At 34.4% G+C, this 8999-nt stretch overlaps 2 long non-coding RNA genes across 2 annotated transcripts; both read right to left on the reverse strand.

Annotated features, from left to right (window-relative positions):
• Positions 1-267: 267 nt before the first annotated feature.
• LOC110876667 lies at positions 268-2458 on the reverse strand. The gene is made up of 5 exons (XR_004867720.1): positions 2230-2458; positions 1971-2082; positions 1483-1853; positions 1221-1378; positions 268-580 (listed from the first exon to the last, which is right to left on the reverse strand). It is a non-coding gene; the product is annotated as an uncharacterized LOC110876667 (long non-coding RNA).
• A 385-nt stretch (positions 2459-2843) lies between these two features.
• Positions 2844-4651, reverse strand: LOC118482208. Its single transcript, XR_004867721.1, has 4 exons — positions 4423-4651; positions 4164-4275; positions 3676-4046; positions 2844-3571 (listed from the first exon to the last, which is right to left on the reverse strand). It is a non-coding gene; the product is annotated as an uncharacterized LOC118482208 (long non-coding RNA).
• Positions 4652-8999: the final 4348 nt, after the last annotated feature.

The raw sequence follows: 8999 nt of genomic DNA on the forward strand, positions 1-8999 counted from the left end.
TTATTATGTTGTGGTTATTCTAGGGTGGCAAAATGGGTGGGTTGGGTAGGTTTGGCCATATGGGTAATGGATTAGAATGTTTTTATTAAGAAATGGGTTAGGATGAGTTTAGGTCAAGATGGGTTTTTGTCAAGATGGATTTGGACATGATAGGCTAAAAATATAAATATATAAAAAATTCAATTTTTTTTTTAAAAAATCAAAAAAATAAATAAAAAAATCAAAAAAAATTAAAAAAATTAAAAAAATCAAACAAATAACTTCTCGCGATTGATGGACGTGGGGTTGTTTCGGGCTGTGGTATTGACGATGATTAAACATACGGCGTATAATCATTTTGTGGCGGGTGTGGGTACCGTTGAAACGGGCCAGACTGTTAGGAGGTTGTGGGAATCTGGGTTGAGAGGGATTGTAGATTATGCACTGGAGCATGCAAATGATAATGAATCTTGTGATAAAGCTACTCACCTGAAACAGACGCCTTTCTCTTCTTCCATTTTACCAGCATTTCTACTGCCTCCACCTCGGGACTTTTGTTTTCAAGCAATGTCTCTTCAGAATCATCACTTTTCTTTATTTCCTGGGCAAGAACAAAACATTACACCAATCTAACACAAACATAGTTTTATACTGTTATCACACTTCCACAATATTAATACAATACCCCAATGTGAACACTAAATCAAGAACATCTCCTTTTAAAATATAGGTATTGTTTGATTCAAAAAAAGCATCTTTGTCATACTACTAAGGTTGCTCATGGTCCACTTCAGCCGGTTATAACAAAAAACTCTAGGCCAGACTACTAACTATTATTTCGAAAAACAAGTAAACAACAAGCCAAACCGGCCGGATTGAAGGGGTTGGCTAGACCGGCTGTTTTACCAATCTAGTTTCAACAATTTGGATCAGTGTTTTCTTTTCAATATCCTTGGTTTGTATTAAAAAGTTAAATTGATAAAGATGATCAATAATTAAGATACACACACATAACCACAAACTTAAAAGTGAAAAAAAAGATAAATGATAAACATTAAAGAGGCCTTTTCGAGTTCACACAGCCGGTTCAAAGTTTCAAACCGGCCGACTGGCTTCGATTTAGTCAGCTCAACCGGCCGACTTTGCTTATTAATCAAATTTATCAACGAACAAGGTTATCTTATGAGTTATGAGTCATATATTCAATGTTATCGTTTTTCTCCTCCCAAACAATAATATACCTTCATGTTATCGGTTCTCCTCCCAAACGTCCCAGTCAACAATTTCAATGTATCCATGGTTCCCTTGGGTACAGGAAGTTTTTGGTTTATCTGCGCATACGCCTCCTTTAACCTCACACAATCAAACTCCACTATATTGAGACCCGCCCACACTCTTGCTGTCAAACAATCCATTTCACAGATCATGGTGTTCATTAAACACTAATCGTCACATTTTGACAGTTACAAACAAAAACAAAAACAAAGAAAAAGACAGTTTTACCTTGCAAGATGTCGTAAACCTTATCTACAATCTCAGAGAATGTTGGGCAGGAAACAACGTCGCCAGCAGTAATACCGTTGTAGCGTATCAATGCGGCTGAAAAGAGAGAAAGATCAAGTGGTCTAACCAGCGTCTGGTAGCTGTCAAGTTCAGTAACTTTCAATACCTGTGTAAACCCTACCTTATTTCTAGATTCAAGGTGAACAACAAAACTAACAAAAATGCATACCACAATCTCAATTATCAATTTACCATCAGTATCCTAGTATCCTGAAGTCGACGCAATCCCATTATCCACCTGCTCACACGACCACCATTCCACCAAAGCTTCCCGAAACCGCTGCTATTCCCTAAACACTTCTCCAAATCACCTAAAACACCAACACAACAGCAACCAAATTCAATATTCAAATCACCCAACCTCCTGAACTTAACAAAAACTATATTAAACCCACAAGTAAACAACAGCTAGAAGGGACTAATCTTACTGTAGTCACCGGAATACTTGCTGGAAACCTATTCCGTCGTCGCCGTCGGTGTCCAGATCCACCGCTGTTGCCTGATCTACCACAACTTGTCTCTCCTTTGTCATCGAATAACCTGAAAATCGCAATACAATATTGAAAGAAAACCCTCATGGATGAAGAATAAAACCTGAAATAATACAACCCACATAAACATAACTAAAGAACCAAAAACCCCAAAATTGTACAATTTCGAGTTTGATTTAAGTGATTATGATAGTACCTGAAATTGTGAGTGACCAAGAACGCAAACGATCTGAAACAAATAGAAGTAAAGATGAAGCTCTAACAACTCACTCTGATTTATACCATCAAAATGATAACAATCGATACCAGTGAAGAGAAATTGAAGCAGCAATTGTTGATTCTAGCATTCAAGATGGTTAATTATGGCATTCAATGGCTTGAATTGATTAGAGTGAAGGGAATCTGAAGCAACTATTGTAAATGGAGACCCGTGCTCTGATATTGGTCATAGGTTAGAATTGATGAAAGAAGATTAAGAGGGGTATAATGGGAAGAAAAAGGTAAAAATATTAGGGATTTTAAGTTTTAACTACCTTTTCATATGCCATCTTAAAATTAGGGATATAAATTACCATCATATCCATGGAAGATGCTTTATATAGATAATATAGATAGATATAGATATATAGATAGATATAGATTATTAAGTAAATTAAATGCAATAGATAGATATAGATATATAGATAGATATAGATTATTAAGTAAATTAAATGCAATTAATATGATTTTTATAGGTTAGTGCATTTAAAACAACCATAAATTTTGGTTTTAAAATAGAACATATAACTAAACTTTATCACACTTCCACAATATTAATACAATACCCCAATGTGAACACTAAATCAAGAACATCTCCTTTTAAAATATAGGTATTGTTTGATTCAAAAAAAGCATCTTTGTCATACTACTAAGGTTGCTCATGGTCCACTTCAGCCGGTTATAACAAAAAACTCTAGGCCAGACTACTAACTATTATTTCGAAAAACAAGTAAACAACAAGCCAAACCGGCCGGATTGAAGGGGTTGGCTAGACCGGCTGTTTTACCAATCTAGTTTCAACAATTTGGATCAGTGTTTTCTTTTCAATATCCTTGGTTTGTATTAAAAAGTTAAATTGATAAAGATGATCAATAATTAAGATACACACACATAACCACAAACTTAAAAGTGAAAAAAAAGATAAATGATAAACATTAAAGAGGCCTTTTCGAGTTCACACAGCCGGTTCAAAGTTTCAAACCGGCCGACTGGCTTCGATTTAGTCAGCTCAACCGGCCGACTTTGCTTATTAATCAAATTTATCAACGAACAAGGTTATCTTATGAGTTATGAGTCATATATTCAATGTTATCGTTTTTCTCCTCCCAAACAATAATATACCTTCATGTTATCGGTTCTCCTCCCAAACGTCCCAGTCAACAATTTCAATGTATCCATGGTTCCCTTGGGTACAGGAAGTTTTTGGTTTATCTGCGCATACGCCTCCTTTAACCTCACACAATCAAACTCCACTATATTGAGACCCGCCCACACTCTTGCTGTCAAACAATCCATTTCACAGATCATGGTGTTCATTAAACACTAATCGTCACATTTTGACAGTTACAAACAAAAACAAAAACAAAGAAAAAGACAGTTTTACCTTGCAAGATGTCGTAAACCTTATCTACAATCTCAGAGAATGTTGGGCAGGAAACAACGTCGCCAGCAGTAATACCGTTGTAGCGTATCAATGCGGCTGAAAAGAGAGAAAGATCAAGTGGTCTAACCAGCGTCTGGTAGCTGTCAAGTTCAGTAACTTTCAATACCTGTGTAAACCCTACCTTATTTCTAGATTCAAGGTGAACAACAAAACTAACAAAAATGCATACCACAATCTCAATTATCAATTTACCATCAGTATCCTAGTATCCTGAAGTCGACGCAATCCCATTATCCACCTGCTCACACGACCACCATTCCACCAAAGCTTCCCGAAACCGCTGCTATTCCCTAAACACTTCTCCAAATCACCTAAAACACCAACACAACAGCAACCAAATTCAATATTCAAATCACCCAACCTCCTGAACTTAACAAAAACTATATTAAACCCACAAGTAAACAACAGCTAGAAGGGACTAATCTTACTGTAGTCACCGGAATACTTGCTGGAAACCTATTCCGTCGTCGCCGTCGGTGTCCAGATCCACCGCTGTTGCCTGATCTACCACAACTTGTCTCTCCTTTGTCATCGAATAACCTGAAAATCGCAATACAATATTGAAAGAAAACCCTCATGGATGAAGAATAAAACCTGAAATAATACAACCCACATAAACATAACTAAAGAACCAAAAACCCCAAAATTGTACAATTTCGAGTTTGATTTAAGTGATTATGATAGTACCTGAAATTGTGAGTGACCAAGAACGCAAACGATCTGAAACAAATAGAAGTAAAGATGAAGCTCTAACAACTCACTCTGATTTATACCATCAAAATGATAACAATCGATACCAGTGAAGAGAAATTGAAGCAGCAATTGTTGATTCTAGCATTCAAGATGGTTAATTATGGCATTCAATGGCTTGAATTGATTAGAGTGAAGGGAATCTGAAGCAACTATTGTAAATGGAGACCCGTGCTCTGATATTGGTCATAGGTTAGAATTGATGAAAGAAGATTAAGAGGGGTATAATGGGAAGAAAAAGGTAAAAATATTAGGGATTTTAAGTTTTAACTACCTTTTCATATGCCATCTTAAAATTAGGGATATAAATTACCATCATATCCATGGAAGATGCTTTATATAGATAATATAGATAGATATAGATATATAGATAGATATAGATTATTAAGTAAATTAAATGCAATAGATAGATATAGATATATAGATAGATATAGATTATTAAGTAAATTAAATGCAATTAATATGATTTTTATAGGTTAGTGCATTTAAAACAACCATAAATTTTGGTTTTAAAATAGAACATATAACTAAACTTTAGAATATATATAGATGTATAGCAAGGTTAATAAATGTAAACTCTAAATGTAATAATATTATAATCTTAGCACATTGTTGAATATGTGTATGATTGATGAGTATACCAATTGTTTCATAAATTATAATCTTAGCACATGGCTATTTAACACAAATTAAGTACGTCTTAATAACTTTCTAATATATTATTTAACCAACTTATTGATGAAAATTGTAATACAATATAATATAATGCACACATGCTTATTTAATACAGACTGTATAAGTATAAACGTCTTAATAACTTTCTAATATATTATTTAACCAACTTATTGATGAAAATTATAATACTATATAATGCACACATACTCATTTACAGGGCCGTCTCCGAGAATCCTTAAGAATTCTTCGGCCCTGTGCGAGTAAAAAAATTTGGCCCTAAATATAGTATATATATATATATATAGGGCAATACTCCATTGGAAACCTTAGATTTTTAGAAAACTTTGCAAACTCAACATGTGGCCTACATTTATCCACGTATCCATAGTCAACTGATTAACCTTTTTGCCTCTAAGGGTATATCAGTAATTATACATCTATCCACCCAACCCAAGATCTCTTCCCCATTTGATTTGACATTATCATTAATGCCCATCACCTCATTGTACAAATCACCAAACCCCCCATTTCTTTTCGATTATTTCATTTTTAAAAGCCAAAATTTATAGATCTCTTCTCCATTAATGCCCCTCATATCTCCTTTAACATCTTCTCCTGCATATCATCCTTTCTCCATTAATGTCCATGGAGAGAAGAACACCATGTTTATCAAGAACACCAAGAACACATAGAGAGAAGCAAGTTTGAAGATCTTCATCGTGTTCATCGCATGGTTCTAGATCCGGTAAGTGTTTTAGAGAGAGAACGTTGTTGTTTTAGAGAGAGAAACAACAATCTTTTGAGTATTTTATTTTAAAAAATCATTTCACACTTGATGTTTTTGTTAAAATGGTTGTTAATAGGTTTTTGTGTAATGGCTGTTTTAGAGATGAAACATGATTTTTTTTGTTAAAATGGTTCTTAAAAGGGGTAAATGTTTATGTAATTTGCAGGTTTTTATTTTTGTGTTAAAAATGTGCTTGGTTTGGTTACTTGTTTGGGCTTTTGATCTCAATAGTAACTGTTTTTTATTGGTTTGGTTGCTTTGTTTGGGGCTTTTGATCTGAATAGTAACTGTTTTTGTGATGTTATTTGAGAAAAAAGATTTTCTGGCTATATATGAATGTGTTAATATTTATGTTTGGTTAACGACTTAACGGTTATCTTATCTTTTTGTTATTAGGACGGTGATGGATACAAGGGAAATAAGATCCAATTCTCGGGACCGTTGGTTTCGTCAAACGTGGATCAGATGCTCAAGGATCATGACCATGTTTATGTTACAGCACAACACAACTAACATGTGTTATAGCTTGAACTTCTCAGACATGCATGTGTTACATGTGACATGAAACCCATGTACAACGTAACACGTGTGACATGAAAACACATTTTTATAACTCCCTGGCATACACACACCCACATGTTTACAAACCGTTTCAAGACCGACCCAAACAAGCAAGGGTAGCCGCTGAAAAGCTAAGGCAGCAAAGGTAGCCGCTGAAAATCTAAGGCAGACTGTCAAAGGAAGCTCCACCATTTTCTTAGTGCTATGTATTTTCGTTTACTAGTAATATGTAATGTGAGACTCTTATTGTTTTGTCTAATACATGATGTTAAAACGGTATGGACTTAACACATTCTGGAAGTCTTAACACACGTTATAAAAGAGGCTTAACACACGTTATATCAGGTATACTATGTTGTTATTAAGTTACTATTGGAGTTTATGCATCCATTCTGGAAGTCTTAACACACGTTATAATAGAGGCTTAACACACGTTACACATGTTACAGTATGTATATACAAATCATGGTGTTTTGGAAACCACTAGCTTATACATGACACCATGTTGGGTTAAACCAAGATTATAACAGAGGCTTAACACATGTTATCCCAGGTATATGGTGTTACAATATTAACTTGTATGTTCCATATTAACTTGTACACGTGTTATGATCAGTATATGCACATCATGGTGTTTTGCAAACCACTTTCATATACATGAATACAAGTCGGGTTATAATGGATGCTTACATGTTATCATATGTATACAAGTGGGGTTACAACAAGATTACGATATTGTACAAGTGGGGTTACAACAAGATTACGATATTAACTAAGCTCACCATAAAACTCATCGCCCCCGTCGACTGTTTTCACCCTTGTCACATGTTAAGCAATTACATGTTCCGAACAGACAAATTGTAACACATGTTACATCAGTATATACACATCATGGTGTTTTGTAAACCACTGGCTTATACATGAATACATGTCAAGTTACAAAAAGATTATAACAGAGGCTTAACACATGTTATACATTCCAAAATGTGCAAAACAAATGACCCGTTTCATATTATATATTCCAAAATTACCGGTACATGTGTTACCATAAATGGCTCGTTTCATATTACACGTTAGATACTAACTTGTACATTTATTACTTGTACAAGTTTTACGCTCAGTATCCACATTATCGGATATTTTAAACATCAACAAAAATAAAATAGATGTTACTTGTTTTTTTTAATTAACAAAAGGTTAACACACGTTATATATCATTCTAACAGGGGCTTAACACATGTTATACATGAACACATGTCAGGTTACATCATGGTGTTCTGTTACAGCATGAACCACCAACACATGTTATAAATGAACGAAGACTTCTTTTCCAAAGGATGTGACTTATTCAATGTCCCTGCATTAACGTCGCCTACATCCATCCAACTTGTCAATTGAATATCTTTTATGGATCTGTTTCTGTAAATCAACACACGTTATATATCATTCTAACAGGTGCTTAACACATGTTATGGGTCTGTCTCTGTAAATCAAGCAACCCAACAAAAAAACAATTATTGTTAAGATCAAAAGACCCAAACAAGCAATCAAACCAACAAAAAAACCCGTTCAAAATCTCATCCTAAAGTTTTGGATTTATTTAAAATACATGAACATTAACCATTACTAGAACACGCATTAACTTCGCCTACATCCATCCAGCTTGTCAATTGAATATCTTTATGAGTTTGTTTCTGTAAATCAACACACGTTATATAACATTCTAACAGGGGGGCTTAACACATGTTATGGGCCTGAGTCTGTGAATCAAGTAACCAAACAGCTACTGTTAAGATCAAAAGCCCCTAACAAGCAACCAAACCAACAAAAAAAGACTGTTCAAAATCTCATCCTAAAGTTTTTGATTTATTTAAAATACAAAATCATATTAACAACCATTACTAAAACACTTTCAGCACACAAAAACATATTAATAACCATTTCAACAAATAATCAAGTGTGAAATGATATTTCAAGAACACTTACCAGATCTATAACCGTCCGATGAACACGAAGAAGATCTTCATACCTTTTTCTCACACACACACTCGTGCGTGTGTCATCGTTCTCTCTCTAAAACAACATACTTCAAACTTCTTCTCTCTCACACACTTGTATGCGTGTTCTTGGTGTTATAGATGAACATGATGAAGATTGTTGTTTCTCTCTCTAAAACAAAAAATTCATCTCTCTAAAAACCTTCATCCTGTCGTCGTTCTCTCTCTAAAACAACAATCTTCAAACATTTTCTCTTTCACACGATGTAGATCTGAACTTGAAGATCGAAACTTGTGTTTGGTGTTCATCATGATCTTGATTGAAGAGAGAGGAGAGAGGAGAGAGAGATAACATGTGTGTAGGAGAAATAAAGTTGATGTGTGTGAGAGAAAAGTTAGATTTTCAATACCTTAAATGCCCTTCTCCTTTACTAATATGTATTATAAGATTTCTTTTAAATATAATTCTTACCAAAATTACGAGAGCCATTGAT

The sequence above is a fragment of the Helianthus annuus genome, chromosome 9, assembly GCF_002127325.2.
Source record: "Helianthus annuus cultivar XRQ/B chromosome 9, HanXRQr2.0-SUNRISE, whole genome shotgun sequence".
Classification (NCBI taxonomy): Eukaryota; Viridiplantae; Streptophyta; class Magnoliopsida; order Asterales; family Asteraceae; genus Helianthus; species Helianthus annuus.